Raw genomic sequence first — 7328 nt, 5'->3', positions numbered from 1 at the left:
AAGAGTATGTCGAACATTTGGCAGCATTGATGAGATTACTAAGAGAGCATAAGTTGTATGCCAATATTAGCAAATGTAGTTTCTTTCAGACAAAGGTGCATTACTTGGGGCATGTTGTTTCAAAGGGAGACATAATAGTGGATTCAGAAAAGATAAAATCTATCATGGAATGGAAAGATCCTAGAAATGTGAATGAGGTAAGATCATTCATGGGGTTAGCAGGTTATTATAGGAGGCTCATTAGAAGCTTCTCCCATATTTCATATCGCATTACATCATTGCAGAGGAAAGGTAATAAATTTGAATGAATAGAGGAATGTGCAGCCAATTTTGAGCAGTTGTTAACCAATTCTGCAGCTTTAAAGATTGCAGATCTAGATAAATAGTTTTAGGTGTGTACAAATGCTTGCAAGAAAGGACTTGGTGGGGTCTTGATGCAAGATGGATAGGTGGTATGTTATGAATCAACGAAACTAAATGATCATGAGTAAAATTATGTTACACGTGATCTTGAGTTGGCAATGATCATCCATGATTTGAATATGTGGAGGCACTACCCTCTTGTTAGGAGGTTTGTACTGATGAACAATCACATTGGGTTGAGAAAAGTGTTTGACCAACCGAATATGAATGCCATGAAATATATATGGCTAGCCACGATCAATGAGTTTGACTTTGAGATCAAGTACATTAAAGGGAAAGAGAACATGGTGGCATATTCTTTTAGCAGGAAAGTACATGTAAGTCACATAGCAACTATGAGCTTCTATGGGATAGATTTACAGGATCAGATATTCTAAGTAGGACAACAAGATGAAAAGTATAAGGAGCTTATGCATAGGTTATAATAGGGTACAAGTAATCAGGATGTGGACTATCATCTCACATCAAGTGGTTTGGTCAGATTTAGGGACAGGATCTATGTGTCAGACAACAGTGAGCTCAAGAAGCTTATCTTGAGGGAATTTCATGTTAAACTGTATTTACGTCACCCAAGATATCAAAAGACATTTACAATGGTGAAGAATTTTTATTATTGGTCGAATTTGAAGAAGGAAGTGGTAGCGTTTGTGGCTAGGTGCTTGGATTTGCAATAGGTAAAAGTAGAATGTAAGCATCCAGGTGGATTAATATAGCCAATTATCATTCCAAAGTGAAAATGGCAAGTCATTTCCATGGATTTCATTAGAGGTTTACCAAGGAAATCTAGACAACATGATTCTATCATGGTTGTCATGGACATGTTAACAAAGATAACATGCTTCGTTTCGGTGAAGTCTACTTATTCAACTAAAGATGTAGCATAGGCCTTCATCATAGATGTAGTGAGGTTCCATGGTGTACCAAATAAGATCATATCAGATAGAGATGCGAAGTTCACTTCTAGGTTTTGGAAATATGTTTTTGCAGGTTTGGGGACAAATTTGGCCTTTATTAAAGCTTATCATCTGCAGATAGATGGAAAAATAGAGAGGGTGAACAGGATTTTCGAGGACATGTTGACAATGTGTGTCATGCATCAACAACAAAAGTGGGAAGAGTATATTCCACTGGTTGAGTTCACTTATAACAATGGGTATCAGGTGTCTCTGAGGATGAGTTTGTTTGAGGCACTCTATGGGCGGAGTTGTAATGCTTCCATCAGTTGGAATGATTCAATGAAAAGGGTGTTTAGAGGACCAAACATGTTAGCAAAGATGGGACAGGAAATACAGGTAATCAAGAAAAACCTTTAAGGTAACACAGAATAGACATAAGAGTTATGTAGATCAGAACATGGTGTTTAAGGAGTTTCAGGTTGGGGAATAGGAGTACTTGTGCATCAATCCCAAGAAGAGTGCCTTGAGGATTGGATCATGTGCCAAGTTTGAACCTTGGTATTATGGACCTTACAAGATTCTTGAGAGGATTAGACTGGTAGCCTATTGACTTGCACTGCCTTTGATAGCGAAATTCCATGATGTATGCCATGTTTCATTGCTTTAGAATTATGTTAGAGATGTTCATCCTATGACTGACTATTATGTATTAGAGTTGGAGCAAGAAGGAGAATTCTAGTTGGAACCTCATTTCATTTTGTAGAGAAATATGCTCATGCTCTAAAACCGAACAATCGAGTAGGTTAAAGTGCAGTGGAAGCACTTTGGGCCCGATGAAGCTACATAAGAGATGGTTGATTAGATGTGGGCTCAATATCCTTCTTTATTTGATGGTTGAGTGGATGTCTTTTGTTATATGCTTTGGTGTGGTGTTTTGGTATATTTATATATGTATATGGATGTAAATACTACCATGAGTTGTGCTATACATATCCGATACGCGGTATGGTTGGCATGTTGTTATGTTGCTATGTTTGTCATGTTGGTTCGCTTTCCAACATGTTGTTCATTGTAAATATTGCAACAAGCTAAGTTATAAAGCTACATGGGAAGTATGTTTCTCTTTGCAGCAGTCTTGATAGTTATAGGTGTCATTGAAGACCGCGGACAGTGTTCCCCCAAGGGGAGGGTTTTGTAACAGCCCCGGTCAAAAATCCATGTAATAAAGTTAGTAAAGGCAAAATAATACTCAAGGTCATGGGACACATATTCCAAGATGAATGTTGGGAAAAAACATAGTGATGGGGATCACTTGTGATTAATAGATGGCTATGGAAATTTGGAAAGGTAATGGCAGAGGCTTTGGAAAGGCATGGGGCATTAATTGACATTTTATTTATGAAAATACTAGAAAATAGGAGAAAAGGAAGGTGAAATGTCACAGGTTGCATGTGAATAGGAAATTGAAGCATAATAATGGAAAATCAAGAAAATATAGGCCTCATTAATAAAAAGGCTTATGAGGATCAGTACACATCTTTTATTAGTGTTTGCTTTTGTCAATTTTAGCTGGGAGCTCTCTCTTCTATTTTCTCTCTCTCATACTCTTGGACACTTATATTTTTATTGGAGCACCCTTGGAGGAGTGTGACATACTTGGGATTTGGAGCAAGAAGGGAAAAAAAAGCAGGAAAGTGCAAGGGGACAACGAGATCAGCAACTACTGTTGGATTCCTTTGTAGGTACCGAATTGCATGTATGATTTCCTTGCTATTTTTGGCATGCATGGCACATGCATGTGGTTTCTTGGTTGCGATTTTTCATTGGCATGGAGTATTGCCTAGATTGACGATGGTTTTATCTAGCCTTGCCATTTCCTGGATAGCCACGGTTTTGTGGGTTTTTCCTTTTGTTTTCTGGTTGGTGCTCATGTTCCTTATGGTTGTGGGTTGATTTATTAGTTCATGAAGCCTTTGTTGGAAAAATGCTCTGGAAGCCCTGTAACAGAATGGTTTTAGTTACTAGTCCTGGAATCTTTGGTTGGACAAATGCTCTGGAGCCTGGTATCAGTTGTGGGTTGAATTAATAGTCTTGGAAGCCTTGGTTGGAAAAAATGCTCTAGAGCCTTGGACAACTTGGGTAGAGACCAGTTTGGTGATGGTTAGTGATGTTTGATCATGAGGTGTAATCACTAATTGAGGGTTAAGGTGGTTTTACCTCTAGAAGCCTTGGTTTGGTTTTGTTTTGGTTATTCCATGAGATCTTGTATTCATTCTTGGAATATGGCATGGGGATGATTGGCTGAAAGAGAGATTTGGTTCATCCCAATCTATGGTTGGGTGGTATGTGGAAGTCCCTGACTTGGTTGGATTTTCATATGTTAATATAAGCTCCTTTTCCTTTGGTATCTCATGAGTACATGTTCTTATCATTATGTGGCTTTAGTGGTTGTTTCACAATTGATATATCCCTAGTTATTTGTTGGTTATAAGCATGTTTTATGATAAACTTGATGTATGGATCTCAACATGTTTTGGTTAGTAGATGAAATATTAATGAATGAATGACATAATAGAAAACAATGTAGCTATTGGGAGGAGACATCAGTCCTCCTTGATGATTCTTCGATAAGTATTGTTATAGACATTTTTGGGCACTGCAACCCCAAGCATAAATGTCCATAAACCAAGGGCTCCTAAGTCCCTAAAATTGTTTTTCCAACCCCTAAAATAATAAGGTCAACTGATTACAGCTTCTCCCAGAAGTTCTCCATGAAAAACTGCTCAGAATTGGTCAAAACTGGACCATTTCACCTGCTCCATAGGCAAAGTGCATTGCATCTCACCTAAATACACATAGTAGGTGCATTGCATTTCAAAAAGCCCTTCTATGGGGTGCGATGGGCGAGAAGGGACAAATGGCAGTGTCAATCCGCGAGGTGGAGAAGCATGGAATCTTCCAAAAACTTCTCCTGTGACACTTGCCTCTCTAAATTCGACCAGGGATGAGTACGAGATCATCAATCTCCAAGTGGAAGCAAGAACTATCAGAGGGAAGACACTAATAAAATCTCAAAAGCTGACTCACCTCCCTTGCAGACATCTATATATGGATCCCTCATCCCAGAGATCCGGAGGCTGGAATTTTGCATCTTGTAAGGAATTGATGTTGGTTTCTTGAGGCAACATCATAGTGTTGGGTGATCTAAGCTTTTCATGAGGTGAAGAAGGGCTCACTTGCTGAGAGGATGATGCTGGGTCAGAACGATTGGTTGTAACTCTCTTGGCTCTTTCTTGATTATCAATAAAGCTATTCAAGTTTTCCTCCATACTCTTGTGTGATTTATGTTTTATGCATTTGTATGGTCAATTTACATCTGATCCTAGATTGTTTATGATAATAGATCCATGTTCTCGTATAGTGTTATGCTACTTTGATTCTACAGGTACTCTGTGAAGCTGGGTATACAAGAAAGCAAGTAGCAAAGGACTGTCAGAAGAGAGAGGAATCGAGCAAGGAACCAAGCACAAGACAGAGGTTGGTCTCCTTTATTCTTCTCTCATCTATCTTTCATAAAGTAAAACGAAAGTAGTTTTACTTTGTTTGTTTCTAAGGTAGCTACCAGCCTGGCTGGTGCAATACCAACAACCGCAATTCCAACAAGTATACCAAGGATCTGAGCAACAAATCTTTGCAAATAGTGGGCAGCCGTATATTCAAAACGGTCAAAATCAACCATTCTACAATGGTTATGCCCACCAACCTTACCAAAGTTACCAACATCAAATGCATTATGCTGGTATGCAAAGACCAACTGCTCAGGCGATTCCATCTTATCCTGGGTATGCTTCGCCTAACCTGAATCAATAGTTACCCTTTGTGGTGACTTTAGAGTTACCAGATCTAAATCAGTTAACAAACGATCCAATCGCTTACGCTCCTTGGTGGCCAACGATTCCGCATAAACTTCCGTCAGATATTCCTAAATTTAATGGAAATCCAGGTGAAGATCCGTCGAATCATGTGATGACCTTTCATCTGTGGTGTTCATCAAACACCCTAAACGATGATTCGATTAGGCTTCGCCTTTTTCAGAGGACGTTAACTGGTCCGACAACAAAATGGTATATCGAATTGCCCAGAGCTTCGTTTGAAAACTTCAGTACCCTAGCCACAACCTTTTTAACCCATTTTCAGTTACCGATAAGGTACAAAATGGGAACAGAACTTCTTACCAATTTCAAACAAACAACAGCCACTCACATATCTAATCATATACATGAGTGGCGACGTCTTCGTAGAATGGTAAAAACGTATGTTCCTGATCAGCTTTTAGCTAAATGGTTTATTAATTCTTTGTTACCTTCCATTACAGAAGATGTGGCAAAAGGGGGAGTCGTCACCGAAGAGCAAGTTATTGCTCATGCGCAATATTTGGACTTGATTTACACTCAGTCTGGCACGCTCTATGATAAAATACCTGACGCGCCCAGACCGGAATTCTTGGTCGCTCCTCCTCCTAAATCAAACAATGACTCTCATGCCGGCGATGGCGTGATTGGCGTGACAGACACGAAATCGACAAAGGCTACATCTAAAAAGGCCCGTAAGATTTCTAGTCAAAATGCAAAAGAAGAACTTCTTGCCTCGGAAGTAAATGCTGTCTCGACAGATAAAGGCAAAGAAACCAAGCAACCAGGAGGCAAGAAGAAAAACAAAGAGAAGAAGAAGAAACAGGAGGAATCATCACCTAAAAAATCTTCTGCAAACCCTCCTGGAAATAGGAAACCAAAAAATCCATGCTTTATATGCTATGAGGATCATTGGACATCGGATTGTCCCCATAGAGCTGAGCTTAGAAAATTCTTCAAGAATTCAAAAACCTCAGCAGTATTAACTGATCCATTTCCGAATCCAGGAATAAATCTGGTTGACAGTGGAAATGCTTCCCCGTCTCAAGTGCTGATGTTGTCGCTTTCCAAACAACAAAATGATGCTTTTATATCGACAAGGAACAAAGATTACGGGAATCCACAGCTGTCGAACAACAAGGATAAAGATCAACCTAGTAGTTCGACAACAACTTCGACAGAAGTTGCGCCACCCATCATTCCTGAGCTAACAATAAAACAGCCAAAGGGAGTAGTACACAAGTCGAAATTTAATCCTCATGCTAGAGCAGCACAACATTATAATATAGTGGAAGATCTGGCCCAATTGCCATCCGCTATGTCAACACTTGAGGTACTGCAAAATTGCCCATCCAAAAAGCAGGCTTTATTATCAGCTATCGGTGGGATAGACCCAAAGGATTCAAATCTTGTGTCCTTTAATCATAAAGGATACGATCCTCAGTTACCAGCTCAACTAGCTTTCCTCATTCAAGTGAAAGCCCTCAACAAAACTGTTCATTGAACAATTATTGATGAGGGGGCATCTACATGTATTATTTCGATGAGTTGCTGGAAAACTTTAGGGTCTCCAACCTTGTCGCGATCTTCGACGACATTAAAAGTATTCGACGGACGAACATATACCCCATATGGTATTCTAAGTAACTTGCAGGTTGAACTAGGAGGGAAAATAGTAGAAATAGATGTCGAAGTAATCGACGGAAACCTCGATTACAACATCCTACTAGGAAGACCATGGATATATGCTATGGCTGCTATTGTGTCGACCTATTTTAGGAAGATTGCATTTCCCTTTCAAGGAGGGATTACAATCGTCGATCAACAAACTTTCCTCCCCAATGGTTCTCAAGTTACGGGAAGCATTCCAATGATCCATGGAAGCCCCCATTCGCTTCAAAATATCGGAGTAGGCCTACTAAAAGACCCTATATTAATGGGAACTTTTGCCCTTCCACCTCCAATAAACCTAGCGGAAGTAGCATCGGTAGGAACCTGCAATATGATATCTTCGATTGAAAAGATCTCATAAAACGATATAAACATGGATCATACGTAGGTATTGCCTCCAAGCCCAATGGAAATATTGTAGCAATCA

Source organism: Pinus tabuliformis, chromosome 5_1, assembly GCF_031772625.1.
Source record: "Pinus tabuliformis cultivar Carrire ecotype Pingquan chromosome 5_1, CPIR1, whole genome shotgun sequence".
In the NCBI taxonomy this organism is placed as follows: Eukaryota; Viridiplantae; Streptophyta; class Pinopsida; order Pinales; family Pinaceae; genus Pinus; species Pinus tabuliformis.
The sequence above is the reverse complement of the archived record's forward strand: the minus strand, read 5'-3'. Positions refer to the sequence as shown.